Below are 24,065 nucleotides of genomic sequence, written 5' to 3'. Positions count from 1 at the left end.
TATGTTGCTACGTAGATAATTTTAATAGAACATACATTTGGTAATAGTGAAGTATGTGTATGTCACAGTTGTTCTTCTTGCTTCTCTGATGTTCATGACATAAGTGTTCTCCTCTTCTTGTGTAGCTGTGACATACCACATTCTAAAAAAAGATGGGTGGGCACTTCATAAAATAAATGCAGACAACCACTTTATGAAAAAAGCAGTGGGCAGGAGAACAATACATTTGTCAGAATGAACAACTTAAAACTATGAAGTATTGCTAATATTTTATTTCAGGGAAAAAAGGTTTGAGTGGCTGCTGTTGGCCGATGGACCTGTTAAAAAGACATCAACACCATCAGCCCTTATTTTAACCTGGCCCTGCAAAAAAAATGCAATGAATAGGCATGGTAAAGATATTAGGAGTTCTAAGAAATATTAAATAATAATAAATACAATAAATTGCATGTTCCAGTAAAATTGTTAGCAAAGACCCATATCAGCACTGAAGCACTGGCAGGAAGCCAGGACCTGTGAAATGATAAAACATTTTATATTGTTATTCTGCTTGCAGTGATTTCATGAAAGGAAAATAAATACTGAAGACTTATTCTGTAATTTTATCTGATTCTATAAAAAACATTTCTAGTTTATCTATTGTGTTATCAACAATATAGGCCACATTTTAAAATGTGCCTTCAGATATCATGTCACGACACATACATTACCTTGGCATGAAATACATCTTAGTAAAGGCACACAGCAGGCTACGTTTTCAGTGTCCCTACATAGCTGTTTTGGTCAGTATGTCATAGAGAAACTATTGACAACATTTTAGATTTACCAGTTACCAGTTTTCCTTAAGACTTCCCTAAAATATCCCTAATTTACATGTAATTATCAATGAACTTTGCTGTGTTAGCTAGTTATTGTACTGTAGACACATTTTATTTCATATGTTCTGTCTATTGTCTATGTTACCCCATGGAAGTCATATGGCCTAGGAAACAATTAGTAGAAGACTCACTTGTAAGACTTAACTCAAATATGTCATGGACCTTCTGTACTAGGCTATACCACAGCCAGTGAGACACACAGGGCAATGAGGAATCGGAGAGCTTTACCACTTTTCCAGGTCTCCATGCTGAAGTTCTCCATTTCTTCATTGCCCTGTGTTTTCAACTGGCCAATCCTCTTTCACTACAGTAAAATCTTTTTGTGGATTGTATGCCTCTCACCAGTTTAAGTTTTTAAGAATCAGGATCTTGAAATTAATCCTGAAGCACACAGGCAGCCAATGAAGAGACTGACAGAGGGGAGAGGTGTTAGTGAAGCGATTGAAGAGGAAGATAAGTCTGGCAGCAGCATTGATGGTGGATTCTAGATGCAGGCAATGTTTTTAAGATGGAGACGGCAGTTTTTAGAGACAGACTAAATGTGGGGGGTAAAGGAAAGGTCGGAGTCAAGGGTGACACCAAGACAGCGAGCATGAGGAGACGGGGAGATGATAGCACCATTAACATTGAGGGAAACTGATGGGGTAGTGTTAGCATTGGAGGGAAGATGACAAGTCCGGTTTTGGAGAGATTGAGTTTCAGGAAGCGTGCAGACATCCAGGTAGAGACAGAGGCGAGACAGTTAGTTACACGATCTAAGACAGAGGGAGAGAGATCGGGAGGGGATAGATAGCTCTGAGTGTCATCAGCATACAGGTGGTATTGAAAGCCAAAAGATAAGATTAGTTTGCCAAGTGAGGAAGTGTAAAGAGAGAACTGAAGGGGTCCTAAAACTGAGCTTGGGGTACTCCGATAGGGGGAGGGGAAGTGTTATTGGAGACAGAGACACTGAAGGATCGATTAGAGAGGTAGGAAGTGAACCAGGAGAGAACAGTGTAATGGAGACCAAGACCATGAAGAGAGCAGCAGAAAGGTCCAGTAGGATTAGTATGGAATAGTGGCCCTTGGATTTAGCAGTGAGTAGGTCATTAGTAACTTTAGTAAGGAAGGTCTAAGTGGAGTGTCGGGGGCAACAACCAGATTGAAGAGGGTCAAGTAGGGATATCATGGGTTACTGAAGTGCGCGCCTACGTGTTTGTGTATGCTGGACAAATTAAGTTTTTTTTATGCCCACCTACCTCTTGTGGGATTGTACTCCAGTGATATAACTATTTGAATCATACATTCATCTTTATTGTTGTAGGCAGTTCTGGATTAGAGCTTTGCTCTCGCTGCAACAATGGACATTTTCAACTCCATATTCCCATAGGAATAGATTAAGTACATCAAGTGCCTATAATAAAATTAATTCTTAGTACAGATTTAATGCTGACTTTCATTCACTGATTTTAAGTTATAAAAGTTTTGTAATAAGATTAAGAATATTTTGTTGTCACATTGCATACAAATATTAATATTTTTTATCCAATTTTACTTTTTGAAGCAAACTGTACTTTTTATTGATTTGGGGCCTTGAAGCTTGACATCTCTTCAAGAAACTGTAATAAAGCATCTCTTTGAAATTGTTTAAGAACAAAAATATTGTATTTTGCCAAATTTTATCTCTTCTATGTGCTTTTCTGGAATGATAACTACCAAACTGTGACAGCATGGGGAAAACTGTCAGGCAAATGTTAGTTTTGAACTTCAGTGCCCTTCCATTAATTATGATGAAGTTACTTGGGATGAAGTTACTTGAGACAACTTCAGTTTTACACTTCGTGGCTCTCTTCCTTAAAGGAGATCTTGATCTGTAGCTTTTATGAAATATTAATGATTATTCACTCAAGGGTCAAAATACTGTGATATTTTAAATTAGGTGTAAACACTGTTTTCCACAAAGCATACAATAGAGATAAGTAAATAATATGTATAAAATATTTAATATTATGTAGCTATTTTTCAGCAGGGCAGTGGAAGGAAACTGTTCTTAATAGAGCACAACCTGAGCAGTAGGCATCCAGGAAGTATGACGTGCAAAGGGATTTACTTCCCCCTCAGCAACTCTAGCAAGGCATGCATTTCTTTAAAGTAAAGTAAACTTTACACCCTCATATAATGTGTACATATACAAACTATACACTTGTGTCCAAGAACTTATGTTTAAACCCTTGTTTACCTTTTGTCTGGCTATTAGATAGTAGTTTATATCTGAGACCACATTATGTTATTATTAAAAACTTAATTTCTAATGTTGTTTATGTAGATTTGCTAAGGTTTAAATAAACCTCAAAATGATGTTTGTGTGATTATAACAGTAACCTTAGAATTAATACACATTGAGTATCCTTGTTAATGCGGACCCACAGCAATTGTAGCCACACTCAAGGTAAACGGTACGTCAACAGGAATGTAAAAAGTTCCCCTCAATAGACTGAGTTGAGTATAGACACTAAGAGCGGTCTTGGTCACTTAGCTCATGGACACAAAAGAAATCCCAGGGATGCTCAGGAATTGATACATTTTCTGCAAGAGTCACTGCCTAGCTGATCTAAGCTAGACATTCTGTGCATGGTGCCAAAATCCCTTACAACGCTAAAAGAAATAATTATGACAGAAAGTTGGCCTTAAATAGGTACAATACAAATGAAGCAGGCATACATTATGTCAGAGCTTAATCCCAATTTACTGATGGCAGAAATGATATGAAACTTTCACCAAAGAAGTTCATGTGTCATGTTAATGCACCCCATGAGAATTAACTCCGAACTGAAATACAGTGTCACTAAACCAAGAGAAAATGGTTGCTCTTTTCATGATAAGATAGAGGGTATACTTCTTCGGCCTCCTAAGTTTAACCCAAAAAAGGGAAATCACAAAAAAAGAAGTCTTTTTTTCCTGAAGCATGTGTCGGTACCCCTTTATTCCTAGAAAGAAAGAAATACTAATATTTCTGTAACTTGATGCAGAAGGAATTTAATAAAAAATAATAATAAATAGGTATTCAATTTTACTTGTATTTATTTTGTATTCTGGTCACATATTTTCACTTTTTTATTTTTTATCCTGCCTGTGTACTTTTTATTGTTCCTCATATCACAGAATATGAATTGATGTCAACTTGTTTGGCACTCCATTTATCAAAAGAAGTCATTTCATATCCCCTGGTTTGGTAGAAAAATCGCTGCTCTGACTACCTTGTTCAGCTGTAATACCTTTTTTGTCTTTTTTTGTGAGTGGATATTTTCAGCAGTATAACAATGAGAACAGTATATAATAAAAGCAGCAAAAAGCAACATAGGCTGCTCGAATCAAAACATGACATTTTTGAAGAGTCAAACTATAATAGAAAAAGTTTCACCCAAAGTCTCCCAAACTAATGCATATGACTGTCAACAGTTCATAAGCACTTTACATTGCATTTCTCAGACACTTGGTCTATTTACCCAGGTGCGGAATTATATAAAACTTTTTAGGTCCATCAAAATTAAATCTTACAGCAGCTAGCAAGCCACACAGCAAGTCACCTCAGTCAGATATATTTAATGGCTGGCGGGTTGGACTCCCACAATCAAGTTTAGTCACCCTCAGTCAGATATATTTAATGGCTGACGGGTTGGACTCCCACAATGAAATTTATTTTCTTCTATTTTATAATAATTTTTCTCCTAAAACACGCACCACAATATTGAAAACATTTTTAATAGGAGTAGTTATAGGTTTTATGTGGCCATGCATTCAAAAATTAAATCCACCAAGCAGTACTAGGGTGGCAGGTTTGCCAGAGTAAGCAAACTGAAGGTTCTCATAGAATCACAGGTCTGACACCTAGTCAGCATTGTTATATTAAATCCCTACATTGCAAAGAAGCTGGGTGTATTATGCACCTCCTGTAATGCCCATACCTCCCAACAGTCTTGGTTTGTGCAAAACAGTTGTGATTTTCAGGCACTGTTTTGGGTAGTTGCCCCACTATCCCATCTTTGTGAACAGTGGGGAGCATGTGTCAGTTGGGGAGATCCTCTGAGTGGCACAGACCTCCATTACAACTCCCACTTTTGCTCCATGCAACACGCAACAAGCGTTGTGAGTTGGATATTCAGGTAAGGTCACTTATGGGGCTGCCCCTGCACCACCTGTAGGTATGCAATGCCTGTAGCATGGCTATTATCATTTAGCATAGGGATTACAAATGCTCTCCAAACTTTTGTATATTTTTTAAATTGCTACGCTATTCACACGTCCAAATCATTTTGGAAGCACACATTTGTACTGCAGAAAAGAAACTGTCGAAAGAACTGGATCCCTGGCAATGTAAACAAGAACCAAAGCAAGACTAAATAAGACAGACACATCTGTGGCAGTCCCACAATTTTCACATGAAATTAACGATATGCTAATAGACCAGAAATCATAGATTGTGTATATTATGATTATTCCTGGTAGACTGCTTGTGACTTCTTTCTTAAATCTGACTTGTGACTGCTACCTTAAATCTGATGAAAACACCATGTTATTTTGATACTTCAAGCCTGAGAGCTTGTACCTAGTGGAGGTGTAATTATCTATGTAATCATATGAAGAGATATGAACTTATTTTATTCTGTTTTGTTACTTTCACAAATAAAAGGAAACAATGGTATCTTCAGGAGTAAAAACTGTTTCATCTTCAATAAAAGCTTTATTCTTAAGCAGGTTTAATACCACTGGTTTCTGTTTTTGAGAGAATTAGATGTAAAACTGTTTTCCTGCTCCTTGTTTCCTTTGTCTGGTGGAATATTGCTCCCACAGCACCATTATAATGAAAGGAGCCTACAAAAAAAATCCAGATGACAACAAACAAGCAAAACACTTAAAAAGGAGGATCTGAGAATCAATGGCTTGGTGAGATTTTACAATAGCATTATACAGATTCTCAGAAGCTGTACATCTCATCACAGACATAGATAAAACCTTGGAAGAATGCACAGACTTGTTTAGGCAAATCAGGGATTAGTGAATTGAAATGGCAGGTTTACTTTCTTGTTTAGAAGAATTAACCCTTGAGCGAAAGGAGTTGTTAAGCTATGTCAAAATTTTAGATTTGAACTCAATTTGTTTTATTATGTCCATCTAGCCTCCCTTTACTTACACTATCCCTACCTTACCTCTTAGACACTTATACTTCAACATATTGCTAGACCCGTGGTGAGAAAGGGTTGTGCTTACCTTAAACTTTCAACATATGACCATCAACCCAAATATCCATTCTTCTCTTGATTTCCACGCCATCTTTGACCATACCTTGGGGCACTCAGGGTTTAATTTTGGGTCTTGAGATTTTGTCACCAATCTCACAGAGTCTCATGTTTTTTATGTTCTGGTTATAATTTAACTCGTTTCCTTTAATTACGTTTTTTTGGAGATCTGCAATGGACATGCTCAATAGGATTGTGGAATCTTAAGCACAATATTTTTCAACCATTTTTTATTATGATAAGTCACTGGTACAAATACACGAAAAAAGTCATCTTCCCAGCACATTAAACCATGTATTTTAAGATATATGCAAATTAATTAGTAGCATTTCATATTCAGAATACTTTATTTTACTGCATGAGGCTGAGCGGATTATAGGATATACAGTATGTATAAAGGATATATATATATGTATATATATATATATATATATATATATATATATATATATATATATATATATATATATCAAATGTCATAATTAGAAGTGTTTCCACAGAAACGTGTAGTTTGTTAACCTAATATGTATGTTTATTTTATTTATGTATCCCTAACAGATGCAGAGCTGTAGCCAGCTCCTTTTGCATCCGAGGCAAGAATGGAAAATTGTGCCCCCAGCTATATTTTTACAGAGGTTATTTTATTTACACTGCCCTTACACACTACCTTTACACACACCTGACCATAAACACACATATATACATACAGTACACTGCCCTTACACACACCTGCCCATACACACTGCTTTTACACACACCTGCCCATTAACACGCATATACGCATATACTGCCCTTACACACGACTGCCCATAAACACACATATACACGTACACTGCCCTTACATAAGACTGCACTGCCTTACACTGCCTTCACACATACACATACCTGCCCATTAACACACACATTTACACATACACTGGCCTTACACAAGCCTGTTCATACAGACATGTATACACATACACTGCCCTCACACAACCCTGCCTTTACACACACATATACACAAACCAGCTTACAAAAATACAAATACCTACACTGCCCACACACACACCAGCTTACACACCAACACACACATATCAACACATACACTGCCTTTACACACACCTGCCCATAAACACACATATACACATACACTGCCCTTACACAAGACTGTCCATACAGTACACACACAGCACACACACCAACTTACAAACACACAAATACCTACACTGCCCTTAATCACACACATATTGCCCATACACTGCCTATACACACACACCAGCTTACAAACACACACATATACATTTATACACAGCCCTTACACCCCTTTCTCCCCATCTCTTACTTTTCTCATCTTCCATCCTGTCATGGGAGTGCATCGTCTGTCACTCCAGGCCTCTGCTTTAGTGCTTCTTCATTATTATGCGCCGGCTATTGATGCAGAGCGCCAGGGTGACATCATATTCTGGCGCTCTGCATCATTTGCTGGTGCGTAGTGATTAGGGAGCACGGAAGCCGAGGTCTGAGGTGACAGACCTCGCGCTCCCTAATGTTGGGCTGGTTACAGGGGGATTGTGTTCTCTCCAACCAGCCCTGCTCATCGGACACCTCCTACCCAGACCAGTGCTGATGGTGCCTGAGTGCACACTGCCCATGGGGGCGCCCGAGGATGGGCTGGTTGGGAGAGTACAATCGTGCAGCTGCCTTGGCACTCCCATGAAGACCGGTCTAGAGGAGGTGGCCTCTCTGCTCACCCCCTCCCCTATAAATAAGTTACTGTTTTTTTAGGGGCTTTGTGTTGATTCGTGATCGCCCCAACCAGTCCTGGAGGCTGCAGCTGCTGAACGGGTGGCTGTGCGCCCCAGCGCAGCTGCGCCCAAGGCGAGTGCCTCTCTCGCCTTACCCTTCCTACGGCCCTGTACGTAGTGTTTTATACCTTACAGTATAATAGAGGTGAGGTACAATTGTGCAGTTGCTTAAGAAGTAAAGTAGTCTGCTGACATTTTTATCAGGGTACAACAGGTGTGATTACATAAGGAAAAAAGGTTTCTGCCCTTCAGAGCTACATTGTAATAAGCAGTAGAGATTGGGTGGATGTACAGATACAATCAGGGGAGGAAGTAAGTGCAATTTATGGGAGTTTTGATGCATGTTAAACCATGGTTCGCTTTTGAAGTTGTGGAGAACTGAAGCTTGGCAAGCTTTAACTCATACGTTTCCTGATTTAATATGAGTTGCCTTATGATGCTTCTGTACATAAAAAATCTATTTCAGCTGCGTCAGAGGATAATTCAGAAGACCCAGGAGCAACAGGTGATAAAGAAGATAAAGAATTAAAAGATAAGGGTGGTAACAAAAAGTAATATCTTTACTTGAGACATAAGTAGGAGGAGACTGAAGTCGCATTGGCAAAATGCCTATAGGAAAGTGACAGCCAGCCGTTGTCACGTGATTGTGTTGCTCAGAGATGTGTGGAAGCCATCTAATAACTCAGGAAACATATTTGTTGTTAGATACATAAAACTTGGAGAACAGATTGACTGTGGGAACTCTGCTGTACATAGATACATTGAACAGTGTTTGAACTTTTTGTAAAGGGATAGTCATATAAGCTCTGGTTTGTAATATGTATATGTTGTTTTTTTATGAGATAAGGTAGTATCCTGCATAACCTGCTTAATCTGCTTGTCAATTGTTTTCAATACCTATATCTGCTTCAAGTTCCTCTTTATCACCACGTAAGATGACTAGTGGGATCCTTAACTGCTTTTTCTATGGAAGCTTGTCATACACAAATTGTGGATAAAAATGGCCATAGTAGTTATACTTTGAACGACACACAAAATAGGAGGACCTCGGTAGTTCAATATATATATCAGGTAGGATTTAGTTCCTAAAGGTGAGTTTGCTGAAACTGCTGATTGCGCTGCATCATGATAATACTCCGGGCACATCAATGCATGTAAATACCACCAGTTTCCATAATCACAACCCAGGCCATGATAACTAACACATTCACATGTGGTGTCTGTGGTGTGTCTCAGCCACTATTACCTGTGCTGACCTGCATCTATCCTCTCCACTGACTGCCCACTACCCTACTTCTCTGAGAGAGATTCCTGGAGATAACCTTTTGGTCTATTCAAGATTGAGTTTGCAGGATAGTCAAACTTTTTAACTGTATAATATTGCTCATATAATTTATTATCAAGGGAAAACATGAAGAGTTCTCATGCAGAGAATGTCAGAGCTGGCAGCGTAATTGTTTAGGCAAAGCAGAGTTGAATTGAGTGACATATAAGGCTAAACATTTGCTCCCTTCTAATGCTTCAACACAGTTGGTTACTCAGAGCTCTCCCTAATCTGAGTGGCTTCATAAATTGGACGGTTTAGCTATCTTCAAAACATTGTCTGCATTCACACCTTCCTAACGTAAAGTGCAATAAAGACTCTTTTTCATGTCGTTATCTTCTGGCTTGATTACTGTAACTCGGTGTTACCTGGCCTCCCTCATACCGGGCCTCCCTCACACCGGGCTTTCCCCTTTACAGTCCATCATGAATAATGCTGGCAAACTTATTTATTCGCTCTAGAACATCTCTCTAGAACATCTCTCCCCTCTGTTGGTCTCACCGGTTGCTAGTATGCTTCAGTATTTAATTCAAAATCCTTTCTCTCACTTTTAAAGCATTCCATGGTGGTCCCTCCTTCATCTGATCACTTTCAACTTTCCTCTGCACGCTTACAACATTTCTCAATGGCTGCCCATCCTCTGGAATGCCCTTCTCTGACCTATCCAATTCTTCCATTGCCTTCAATCACTCAAAAACATCTTCAAGATCCACTTCTTTAGGCAGGGCTGTGAACTCACAGGATAAATCCCTTCCGCTCTCCCACCCACTTCTGGTTCATCTTTCTGAGGCTAGGTTTCCACTTGGGTTTTTGTCCTGCGTTTTTTTTCTTGATGAAACTGCCACTGCATTTTCCTGTGTTTTGGCGTTTTTTCTGGAGTTTTTTTCTGGCGTTTTTTTCTGGCGTTTTAGCCTTCCTGTGGAAATTGCTTTTTTTGACCTTAGGCAGTTTTTCAGCCTTTACAAGTTAAAAGTTTCACCCAGCTAAAAGGGATTAGGATAAATGGCAAGTATCTGCCCTCTCCTGATGTCATTTCCTTGGTAGAGTTCTACTTAAACGCCCCGGCGGACCCTTTTGTCTCTTTTCTGTGGTTTGTAAGGCATGCTTTATTCCGAATGTCTGCTCCTCTAGGAAGATTGGCCCCAAATGATGGTGCAAATTGTTTGCTGTTGCTTTCGGCACGCAGGATCCAGTTGGGTATGTTTGTTTGTAATGGCATGTTTGTTCTAAATGGTGTAAAATTCAATATGAACTTTGTTTTGTGTGAAACTGTTTGTTTCCAGCCTATTTCTCGTAGGACACACAGATACTGGGTCCATCCTCTGCATTGTAACTGTGGATAAAAACGGCATAAAAAACGCCAAGGCAAAAAACCCACATGGCTTTTTCATGGCGTTTTTTCTCTCCCATAGACTTCTATTGGAGAAAAACGCCAAGATTTCCTTGCAAAAAACGCCAGAGTGTCAACATGCTGCGATTTTGAAAAACTGCCACAGAGCCCAAAAAAGCAAAAAAACGCCAAAGATGACTGGAAAAAAGGCAAACAGAAAAACGCCAAGTGGATATGGCATTGTGCGATTTCCTATTGAAGAACAGCTAACATCTGGCTGCAGCGTGTGGCTGAATTGGCGTTTTTATGGGCGTTTTTAGCAAAACAAAAACAAGTGGAAACCTAGCCTAAGGTGAATTTTACACCATTTGGAACAAACATGCCATTACAAGCAAACATACCCGACGCATCAACTGGATCCTGGGTGCCAAAAGCAACAGCAAACAATTTGCACCATCGCTTGGGGCCAATCTTCCTAGAGGAGCAGACATTCGGAATAAAGCATGCCTTACAAACCACAGAAAAGAGACAAAAGGGTCCGCCGGGGCGTGTTTAAGTAGAACTCTACCAAGGACATGACATCAGGAGGGGGCAGATACTTGCCATTTATCCTAATCCCTTTTAGCTGGGTGACAATTCTAACGTGTAAAGGCTGGAAAAACTGCCTAAGGTCAAAAAAGCATTTTCCACAGAAAGGCTAAAACTCCAGAAAAAAAACGCCAAAACCCAGGAGAATGCAGTGGCAGTTTTCTTGGCATTTTTCCTGGCGTTTTTCATCAAGAAAAAAACACAGGACAAAAACCCAAGTGGAAACCTAGCCTTAGTGCCTCTAAGTTTCTTAGTTAAAATTCTAACTTACATTTTTATGTGTGATGTAATATTAACGATAAGGTTTATTTTAAAATACCAAGAACCCAGTGACGTAACATTTGCCTACAACTACGGTCTTTATCCTAAAAAAGGTTTTCTTAATTCAAGAACATTATTGACTTTGCATGTTTAATTATTGAGAGGACCAAACATCAATAAATGACTAGTAATTACTGTAAATGGTATCAGAATGTTAACATAAGTGTGAGACTTTGAGCCGAATCCCTCGCTCAGATATATAGTTTACAAGGTTTTACCATACAAGCGACAGAATGCCACATGTAGTGCTGAAACCCTTTTGGGTTCTTAAGAGTTAAACACAAGGAAAAGAAGGAGCTACTTGTAGCAAAGTCTTGACAATTGAGGTCAGCCACTATAACATTCTTCACTCTGCAATTGTTCTGGAACAGCTGAAATAAGTCACATTTATGTTACAGCACTGCAAACGGTCAGACTGTAGCTTGCCTTTAAATACGTGCCCAATCAATAAATTCGGTGCTGAACAGAATCTGTTTTGTGTCCAATTAATTATTCAACACTGCTCTTTTTTACATTAGAAAGTTCATTTAATCCTGCTTCTATCACCAATGGCATGCCATCAAGTTCGCATTTATTTAAATGTTGGCACCAGTGCCCTCGCAAACTCCAAAGAGTGACTGCCAATTGCAAGCTGATATGTGGCTCTGAATCTTTTAGAAGAGCACTTTTTCACTTAACCACTAAATTACATACAATCTTTTTTTTTCTTGCATATTCAACATTAACATTATAGGATTTAAGAAATGCAATAAATTTTGTCCTATATGCAGTAATTCAACACTGTTTATTTAGTATTTATTCAGTCAGTATTATGCCTCAAAATATTTTTCAAGTATGTAATCTAAAAATGTTGGCTCTAAAACACCTATGTAACAGAGTGTTGGAATTGTTAATATGCATTGGAAGTCTTTTTTTATTACACTCGGTATGCACTGCTGGATTCTTGGATCATTGCAGAGATGGGATGTTTCTGGAGTCATCAAGCTGGCACTTTTCCTAGTAAAAAGGTCATAGAGGGGAAATCCCTGGTTATATACAAATAACCCAGTGAATGTTATAATAAAATAACTATTAATCACTAAAACATTGCTTTCTCAAGCTAGTCTCGGAAAAATGTGTTTCCTCATTGCTAGAAGCTTCTCTCTGAGGAGTTCCCTTACCTGGTTTCAGGGCAATCAATAATAGTATATGCAAAGCCTCACTACCTCAGTTTTCTTTTGTGTTTTATTCTACCCTAAATGATTCAGAAATGCTCCTGTTCCCATTGACCTTTGTCAAATTGCTTCACTTTGTCGGGTTGCTTCTACTTCGGACCTTCAGACTGAAACCGCCTTATGACATCATATGCAGACCTGTGAGGATTATGTAGAAGAGGAATCATTCAACGCATGGAGTTACTCAGCTCATGACATCTCTGGAGCCCATAGGAAACAGAACAAAAATTAAACTCTTAATCCGCTAAATAATTATTTAACATTAAGCTCTATAGGTCAGGGATCTCCTTTCTTAATATATTTATACTGCACAATTCTGTAATTCTTTAATTCTGTAAAGCACTAAGTACATCTGTTAACGCTTACTATAGCGGTACACTGATCAGCCATAACATTGTGACCACGGACAGGTGAAGTGACTAACACTGAATAATCTTGTTATCACATAGGCAGCAAGTGAACATTTCATCCTCAAAGTTGATGTGTTAGAAACAGGAACCCATGGGCAAGTGTAAGGTTCTAAGCGACTTTGACAAGGGCTAAATTGTGATGGCTAGATGACTGGGTCAGTGCATCTCCAAAACTGCAGCTCTTGTGGGGTGTTCTCGGTCTGCAGTGGTCAGTACCTATCAGAAATGGTCCAAGGAAGGAAAAGCAGTGAACCGGCGACAGGGTCATGGGCAGCCAAGGCTCATTGAGGCAAGTGGGGGGGGGCGAAGGCTGGCCCGTGTGTTCAAATCCAACAGATGAGCTACTGGAGGAAAAGTGGAAAAGTTAATGCTGGTCCTGACATAAAGGTGTCAGAACACACAGTGCATCACAGTTTGTTGCATATGGGCTGTGTAGCTGCATATCAGTCAGGGTGCCCATCCTGCCCACTGTCCATTGCTGAAAGCGGACTGGACCACGGAGTAATGGAATAAGGTTGCCTGGTCTAATGAATCTCGTTTTTTTTTACATCACGAGGATGGCCGGCTGCATGTGCGTCACTTACCTGGGGAACACATGGCACAAGGATGCACTATGGGAAGAAGGCAAGGCGATGGAGGCAGTGTGATGCTTTGGGAAATGTTCTGCTGGGAAACCTTGGGTCCTGCCATCCATATGTATGTTACTTTGATACGTACCACCTGCCTAAGCATTCTTGAGACCATGTACACCCTTTCATGGACATGGTATTCCCTGATGGCATTGGTCTTTTTCAGCCGGATAATGTGCCCTGCCACAAAGCAAAAATGGTTCATGAATGGTTTGAGAACACAATAATGAGTTCATTGGCATTGGCCTCCAAATCTAAATACAGATAGAGCAGATGGGGGTAGATAGGGCAGAAGGGAGTGAGAAGGGGTAGAAAGGGCAGAAGGGGGTAGATTGGGCAGAAGGGAGTGAGAATGGGGTAGATTGGGCAGAAGGGAGTGAGAATGGGGTAGATAGGACAGAAGGGAGTGAGGGAGGGGTGGATAGTGAGAAGGGAGGGAGAGGGGGTAGATAGTGAAAAGGGAGGGAGGGGGGGATAGTGAGACGGGAGGGAGAGGGGGTTAGATAGTGAGAAGGGAGGGAGAGGAAGGGTAGATGTGAGAAGGGTTAGAAAAGGGGGAAAGGTAGATAGTGAGAAAGAGAGTATATTGGAATAAATAAACAGTGAGAATGAGTGAGAGAATAAATTAATGTGTGGATTCATTGTGAGAATGAGTGAGAGAATGAATGAATGTGTGGATGAATTGTCTGAATGAGGGAGATAATGAATCAGTTTGTGAGAATGCATTAATGAACAGTGAGAATGAGGGAGAGAATAAATGTGTGTGAATGAGTGAGAGAATAAATGATTGAGTGAATTAATTATGTAAATGAAAGTGTGAATTAGTGAGTGACTGTAAAAGTGTTTGTGTGTATGATAGATGTATAATTGATTTGTGGAAAGGCAAAGATGGCACAAGCAGGATGTTTGAGCCTTGAGGACCAAGATGACACAGGCAGGGTGGTTATGGGACAAAGATGGCACAGGCCGGGCTGTTTGGGGACAAAGTTGACTCATGCTAGGCTGTTTGGGGACAAAGATGGCAGGTCCTATGTGTGTAATCTGGGTGCTGGTCAGGTTCTATGTGGGCAGTGTGGACGCCAGGGCTGGCTTTCGATTGTGCAACCTATCATCTATGCCTGTAGTTTTATCTCTACCTTTATTCTTGAGTTTTTATGTGATTTCCAGTTGATCTATACTTGCAATACTATGTTTCCATACTTTATTATTGTATACTTGCAAATACAGGATTTGTATGTCTGATTCTATGCCTCCAGTGTTGAGTTCACATGTGAACAATAATAATAACAATATTAATATATATATATATATATATATATATATATATATATATATAATTGCTGACAGTAATCACACTCCTATCATGCCAAGTCAGCTAGTACATGCTGGAATCTGGATATGCCTGGGCATGATAGGAGTGTGATTGCTGTTAACAATCTTTTATATATATATATATATATATATATATATATATATATATATATATATATATATATTGTGAGACTGTGAACCCCAGGGAGTTGATTGGCATGGCATCTGGGTACAGCTGCTATGCACATTATACATATGGGTCCCTGGGGTGAAGCAATTGGAGAGCAGGGTGGGCCAATGCTCCGTTCCCCTATTCTGTGGAAATTCCATGCCGGCTTTTGCAGGAGGCGAGAAGTCTACAGGATCCGGTCCGGGATTCCTATGGGGCTGGCGTCAGGCACTGGTGCTGGGCATTAAAAACCCCTGTAGCCTGATACTCAGGGAGACTGTTGGGGGAAGAGGAAGTTCCCTCCACTCCCAGGGCAAGGAGAGGCCCTGAACAAGAAGACCATCCCTGAGCCAAGTGAGGCAATACCTGGCTGGACCTGTGTGCTGTCTGGGGGAGGTTTTCCAGAGCCTGGCGTAGCTGGGTCTGGCTGGGAGGTCAAGTTAGTGGTTATTGGGCTGGTCAGTCTGGACCAGCATAGTTCAGTTAGAGAGGGCTCCAATTGGGAGCTAGGTTTTCTTTTTATGATTTGGTTTTTGGGGTTTAAGTGGTTAAAATAAAGCGCTGTTTTGTTCAAAGCTGCTGTTCCTGACTGTGATTGCCCTAGAGGACTTTGCTTAGGACCCCTAAAAGTGACATGTATGGCCCTCATGCTATAGGGTTTGTCACAATATATATATATATATATTAATATTATTTAATTTTTTTTTGTCCTATTTTGGTGTGTTACTTACTTTAAATAAAAGTGTTAGATTTTTTTTATGGTGGTGGGGGGTCATATTCGGTTTCGGCCAGGTAAATGCTGCATTTTCGGTTTCAGTCCAGAATTCGTTTCGGTGCATCCCTACTACTAAGCCAGACAATGAAGTGGTAGGCCTACACCACATCAATGTTTGGCTTAGTATATAGTGATAGGAGTTATGCTGCACTATTGTCAATGTCTAGCTCAATGTATGGTGATAGGGATTACGCTGTACCACCGTCAATGTCTGCCTCAGTATATAGTGATAGGTGTTATGCTGTACCACCGTCATTGTCTGCCTCAGTATATAGTGGTAGGTGTTATGCTGTACAACTGTCAATGTCTGCCTCAGTATATAGTGATAGAAGCTATGCAGTTTTAAAATGTGTGTGTGTGTGTGGGGGGGTGCCACATACAGGATCCGCCCCAGGTGCCAAATAGTCTAGGTACGCCCCTGACCTTCATAGAGCCCTGACTTCAACCCCATTGAATACCTTTGGTATGAATTGGAGTGCTGGTTGTGGCCCTGGCCTTCCAACATCAGTGTCTAACAAATGCTTGTTTGGCTTCAATATCTTGTGGAAAGCCTTCACAGAAGAGTGGAGGCTGTTGTAGCTGCAAAAGGAGGGCAGTTCCAGGAATAGGATATCCAACAAGCTCATATAGGTATGTTAGTCAGGTGTCCACATACCTTTTGCTCACATAGTGTACTTTAAAAAAAAACTTGTTTTGCCCTTCTTTATACAGTGACATAACATACAAGCTGCTAGATACACTGAAATCCCCACAACCTATATGATTTATGAGCCTTTGCCCATATCTTTCTTCTTCTGCTGAGACCACTACAAGCAATGGTATATCGTCCTAATATAACTATAACATCGAGTTCCCAGTATAGAGTAACACCTCTGTCCCTTTGCTTAGCATTACTTACTGGGAGACTCATCATGAACTCTTTTGATATTATCTTTACTGCCACCCAAGAAATTGGACTTGGCAAAAAAAAGAGTCTTTTCCCACGTTGTAAATATAAGGGTCTGTTTCCTCTGCAGGGACTTTTGCTTGTTTACTGTAGAGATTTCTATTTTTGCTTCAGTCTTTCATAATAAGTAGTAGTAGCTGCAGGCTAACACATCTAAAATTAATGGGCTGAGTTGTAGTTAAGTTTTAGCTGCCATCTCCTGCTGGGCTAAGTGCGGCAACAGTGTTGTATTTGCTATTTCTATGGAATCTGCCCTGCAGATATAAAGAAAGTGAATGGCAGATTAGCTGAAGTATAGTTTAGCTTGTGGCACTGGATTAGAAACAGTCCAGTTTAGTTGTAGGCAACCAGATCTCCCAGAAGAAGAGAGATGTCAGAAGGAAACGGCAATGACTGGAGATTGCCAGATTCCATACAGTCATGATTGTGTTGACCAGTAGAAGCCTTCAGTGCCCAATTAAAAATAGACATAAAAACAAACCGGTATCCTATTTTTTTCTGTTAAAAACTTAAACTTTCGCTCATTATTATCGTGTCATATGCCAAATGTCAATGGAACTGTGGTTCTTCTTCACTGACTACTTGTTCTTATTGTATTACTGTCCCAACACTTCATTTCATAAAGCCTTACATGACGGGTATAAAGTAACAATATCCTATCTCTGCTGTGTAATCTATGTCCTGTCAGGGTATGTGTGGATGCAAATGAAACCCAATTTCTGGACACATTGTTGGATTCTATACTTTTTTAGGCATAGAAATATACCCACTGGGCCAATTGGGAAGAAGGGTCTTACTGCTGCCCTGTGTAAATATAACTTTTAATCCATTCCCTGACTGGTTGCACTGTTAATAGGTATGTATAAGAAATGATACAGTTGAAAAGTTTGTAAAGTGGACTTAACACCATAATATTCCACCTTTTCTACTTGTTTGTCATGTCCTTTTGAACATGTTAGGATCCTATTCAAGGATAGTCCCATATGGTATTGCCTGAAAACAGCCATAGGTTGTCAAGAGTAGGGTGACCAGATTTCCCAGTTAAAGCCAACAGATGCCATGTTGCAGCGCCGCCTGAAAACAATTGGAGTAATTTAGCTCAATGCGTAATTTATGGGTTAAAGCCCAAACAATGGTTGATATTCGTTTTTAAGCATATTATTTCATTTATACTGTTGAAAAGAACAACATGTCTTTTTTAGGTTGCATTTCAATCTCATGAGATAGTTTTTATTAACTTTCTGCATTGTAGCAAGAATTGAAAAAGAAAGTACATATTTAGTAAGAGTCAAGCTCCAAAGAAAATCTAATATGTATATCCAGTACTGCAGTTGGTACGCCTAGGGCTTAGTATTGAATTCCTGTGTGTGAAGAATATCTAAAACACTTATTACAATACTACACTGTCCTTGGAATGACAACTTACTGCTCATTGAATTTATATTTTGTAATAGTAAAAAGAGCAACAAATCAGTTTTACTGTTGTAGCCAGACTTAAAATGAATGACATGGCAAGGTTGACAGTCTTATAGGTTAGACTGAGTTCAATTATTGGATTTATGGAACCAAGGTAGGGAGGGGACCAAATGTTAATGCGGTCACATATACTGCCGCTGAATTATATATATTGAGAATTAGTATTGAAAGTGTTTGAGTCTGGTACCAAGAAAATTCAACTCACCTTGCTTTGACTGTACCTAACTACATATATAATGTAAATAAAGAAGTTATTTATGGCTTCATCTCTTCATATTGACAGCTTTACCAGTTCCAGCAGATGTAGGACAGCTTTCTCTACCAATTTTACAATTAACAATAACATTAAAATTGACAATATGCAATTTGATAATACAATTAACACACTTAAGATATACTGGTACATAAAGAAAACATGGTCCTGTTCTTGAGAGCTTACAAACTAATAAACATGGATGAAATGATAATGGCAAGTGTGACGAGACGAACCCCTCAGCCTCCCTATGCCACCTTTTAACATGTGGGCTAGGGACATAAATACTGAAGTCTTCCACACACACAAAAATATTATACACCTTGTAGCCTGATTCACTTTTTTGGCCCTACCTAACAGGGCGGGCAACAGAGCTACTTACCATCACATATTGAAACTGACTGTTAACAGCAGCTCAACTCTTTTGTTCTTAACCTTCTGTCCTTCCCTCTTCATGACATGAATTGAATAAACAGGGTACCATGATTTGCCCTGGGGGCTCATAGGTATATGGCTTCTAAACTGGAATCACAGAGTATCTCTAATTCTGCTTTTTTAGGAGCTGCTGTTTGCTGTATGATTGGCCTCCTCCAAAACATGCCTTAAATCAGCATAAATATCCAGCCCATTACACTCCACTGACCTGCATTTGGCAAAAAATAAACAGTCCTTTAGAGGGCAGACAGCACACCCTGTCATCACTAAAAAGTTGTATTCGTCGATGAGAATGTTGATCAAGTCTGATGTAGTGATATTTTTAGATTTTTAATAGAAGGCTACCTCCTTCTCTATTCCCACCCACTTTTACATCAACTATGGAAGAATGTCATGAAATAGATGTTACTAACTAGACTCATTAAAAGGAGCAATTTTCTTGAGTCAAGACAGCTGCTCTGTTAATGCTCCAGTAACACGCATCCTTGTTAAATAGTGACCCCCAGGCACTATCTTCTACAACAAACAGTACTAGGTCATCCAATTTTGGGCTATTACGCAGACTTTAGTATCCGGCTTGCTCACTGATTTCCCAAATGTACTGATATGTGACTTTCTACTTAGTTTCACAATATAAACAATGTATACTGGACATACATACAATCTAATACATATTGAGGATCACAGGAGAATCCCTAGCTGGGTTGAAACCCTTGCCAGGTTGCTTTGAAAAGAAACTCTATTGTCAACCTGGGGTGATCTGAATTGGGGCTGGTGGCCTCAGTAGAAGTCAATTTAAATGTCCACATTGCATTGGGACAAAAGTGGTGGAATGATGAGCAACTTCAGCTGCCGTATAACACTTATGTGTTTGTTTCAAGAAGTAAGAGATGTTATGGGCTTGGTCCTGGGCATAAAATAAATGCCATAAGGAAAAAAATATATACTTATAAGCAATCCCTCTATTGGTGTTAATGCATATTTCACTATAAGATAAGACTATAAAATTGTCTCACTAAATTTTATATTTGCATATTTCTGAGCGTGAATAATAATGCTGTGGTGATTAAAAAAAGATTTAGACTGTATTAAAAATTACTTCTCTGTAATTACTTTTTAAATACTGAAACTAATGCAGTGGTTGTATTGCTAGTCAATATGTATAACACGTTTTATTATTTTTTAAGACTGTTATGTACATTAAATGGAGGTCGAGGAGAAAAGCTATGTAGCTGTCAGGATGTAACTGTGGAAAAATGTTGACAAGAATGTTGAAGTAGGAACAACTCCACTATATAGGCATCCTAGGCTATTGCCTAGGATGCTGAGCTTGTAGTGGGCACCCCTACTCGGTTTTACCCCATATTAGCAAGCAAGTGCACATAGGAGGGTGCAATCAGAGACATAGCTTGCTTACCTAAAGTTTAGTATTGAAGTGATGCATAAGCTAATGGCAATGTATTTTTTAAAATTTACTTTAAAAAAATGAATATTGTTCTTTCTACCCAACGCTTATCCCTTCTCCAAAAACAAATTACTCTACCTCTCTCTATGCCAAAAATACCGTATTTGCTCGATTATAAGACGACCCCGATTATAAGACGACCCCCCAAAATCAAAATATTAATTTAGGAAAAAAACAAAAAGCCTGAATATAAGACTACCCTATAGGGAAAAAGTTTTACCAGTAAATATTAATTAATGTAAATTATTTTCATGTTTAATAAAAGCTATGATTGAGAAAAATATATTTTTTAAATTTCCTTTTATTTGCCAACCTGCCCCCCCCAGTTATGCCACTCTGCCCCCAGAAATGCTTTATACCCCCCTATTTGCCACTCTGCCCCATGATATGCCTTATACCCCTGTATGCCACTCTGGCATATAGGGGGTTAAAAGGCATATCATGGGGCTGAGTGGCATATAGGGGGGTATAAAGCATTTCTGGAGGTATATAGGCATATCATGGGGCTGAGTGGCATATAGGGGGTTAAAATGCATTTCTGGAGGTCCAGAAATGCATTTTAACCCCCTATATGCCACTCAGCCCCATGATATGCCTTTTAACCCAGCATGTACTGGCTGCCTTGGCTTGATAGGAGTGTGATTGCTGTTAGCAGTTTGATATATATATATATATATCAAACTGCTAACAGCAATCACACTCCTATCAAGCCAAGGCAGCCAGTACATGCTGGAACCTGGGGATGATAGCAGTGGGATTACAGCCTCCATATGCCATGCTACAACCCCCACCCCCCTTACACATCCATGCTATCACACACACACTCACACTCATTCACAAACATTTAAATACTCATTCATTCCCTTAATCACACACACTTCACACATACTCAAAAACCCTCCCCCACCCCCTCACCTGAACTGCAGATCTCCCACTCGCAGACTTCTGCAGGGGACCGGCTGTAGCAACTTCTCTGGCCCCGCCCTCAGAGGAGGGAGGGGGGAGATAGAGTTCTGTGAGGACGCTGCAAGCTTCCTGCCCTGCTTCTAACAGAAGAGACGCTGCTCGCGACCGGTAAGCAGCATGGCGCCAGCATTTTTTTGGGGTCTGATTAGAAGACGACCCCGATTATAAGACGAGGGGTATTTTTCAGAGCATTTGCTCTGGAAAAAACCTCGTCTTATAATCGAGCAAATACGGTACTAGATTAGATGAGATCTCTACTGGCAACACATTGGATAATTCTGATCACTTTTTGTCTCTCTCTCTCTCTCTCTCTGCTTTATAATCAGTGTGAGGCAGAGAGAAGCACATATCTGCAAACAAAGTGTGACACATAAGATCAACCAGGACTGCCTTGTAATAAGGCGACCCTCTGTACAGGGTCTTGATGGAGACCACTGCAGAGATATATAGGCAAGTTTAATATCCAATATTCTATGCTCTTCTGTGTCATAGATGCGCAAAATGTAAAGGTCAAGTTTCTTGCATGGTAAACATCCTATGGAAATAAATGGGTGCTTGCTTTCTGTACCTTTTTTGTTTTACTAGATCTTTTTGTTTACTATATTCCACCATATGTTCTTTATATTGTTAAACTCAGTACAAAGTCACATGAAATGCAGTGTAATAGGAAAATGTTTGCAAAGTAATGGTCTGTGAATGTCATAGCATCACAGTTTCATTCACTCACGTATTTGTTTGCATCAACGTACACTATTATACTTATCAAATGAAAATTAATTGTGCTTGAAACCACCTTGGTAACTATTGCTAAACACATTAAAGAATGCCATAGTTTTCATGCCTTTGTGCAATTTGGATCTCATTTTCTACTAAAGTATCCTATAGGCTAGAAAACCAAATGCAGTGTTCTGCTAAATGCTCAGTAAATAAAACTATGCACCAGCACACCATGAACATTTTGGATTTGCAAAGAATAATTTGCTATTGGGACAGGGGGTTTCCTTTAAATATTACTCTAGTTGCCAATATCAAAGGGTCTGATATCAGATCCTCTGCTTATCTTCAAGGAACATTTGGAAGCTTCAAGAGAAGTTAAGTTATATTTCAGTAGGCAACTAGTATGAAACAACGAGCTGTCCCTTGCCATGGTCATGCTCGTTAGTAATATTCGTTTCCTTGCATTTGGATCTACCTATGGTGCAGTTGAGATACTATTTCATTTGGAGATTTGCTGGACTGAAGTATTTTGTTTGCTCCATCTATTTCAAACAACAGGGAAACCGGAAAAAAAACCAACAGATTGCATGATATGTAAATTTCTCTTTTATTTAACAATGCAATCTTTGATAACGGAAAACAAGGTGTAATAGGGAAAAACTCAAGAGGATTGATTGAACATGGAATGAAAAAGGCACAATAAGTGTATGATTGTACCTCATCCTCCTCAGTGTGATGTGAATGGCTTGTAAAGGAGAATTGAGAAGGAAGAAAGAAGAAAGGAATGACAAGTCACTGTCTTCACATGTTAAAACTAGCTCCCAGGAGTACTGTCCAAGTTAGGTTGTGCTTTATGTCTATGTTGAAGTGTTTGGTGGTCTGCTCCAACAAGTCCATGCACTTGAGGAGCATATGTGAAGATGATAAAGCCTCACTTATTCGATGTGAATAAAAGGTTATACATTTCCGTACATGTGAATTCATGGTAGGTACTTAAATCTTTTCGGGGTGGCTTTGTGAGGGGTGTGAAGGTAGGGCAAGCCTATGAGGGTTAGGGATAGCTTTGTATGCGATGAGCTGGCTGTGCATGGGACAGAGCTAACCCCAGATAGGTTTAAGTGGGGAGGGAATAGAGAAGTGGGTACAGACCAACAATGATCCCTGGAGAGTTCCTAGGTCTGCTTATTTCATATTAAAATATATTTCAGGATATGTTCCTCGTCTGTGATGATACTATTCAAACATTTTGCGGTGATTAAAGCTTACATTGACCGTGGTTTGGTAGTCAGCAATAGCGTAAAGGTTTATTACTTCGCTATCTTTTGTTAAAAACTGTATTTTATAATATATATTTTAGGTATAATATCACATGTAAATGTTATGAAGCTGTTCCTTCCTTCCTGTCCTCTATTCTAGAAAGTGGCCACGAAACACAAAAGAATACAAATGATACATTTGAAATGAAAGCTGATTTGCTGTTTTTTTGTATTTTTAGCCAGTGAGAATTCAAATCATTGTCAGTGACCAGGAAGTTCACAGATAATATATTAATAGCAGACCTATGCCAGCTCTGAATTAGAGAAATAAAACTATGACTGCTAAAAACCCTTACTATTTGTGTATATATATTTGAACAGTATATGCACTGAGGTTTAAATTGTCACATAGGCTACAGTAGTAACTGAACTGCACTGAACAAAGCTGAGTTAAGTTCACTTAAACTGTGGCAGTCAACTTAACTTGTGTGAATAGACAACATTCAGCCAGCTTGGTCATATTGTGCACCTTGGCCCTTTTT

The sequence above is a fragment of the Spea bombifrons genome, chromosome 5 (assembly GCF_027358695.1).
Source record: "Spea bombifrons isolate aSpeBom1 chromosome 5, aSpeBom1.2.pri, whole genome shotgun sequence".
NCBI classification, from domain to species: domain Eukaryota; kingdom Metazoa; phylum Chordata; class Amphibia; order Anura; family Pelobatidae; genus Spea; species Spea bombifrons.
Note: the sequence above shows the minus strand (reverse complement) of the source record.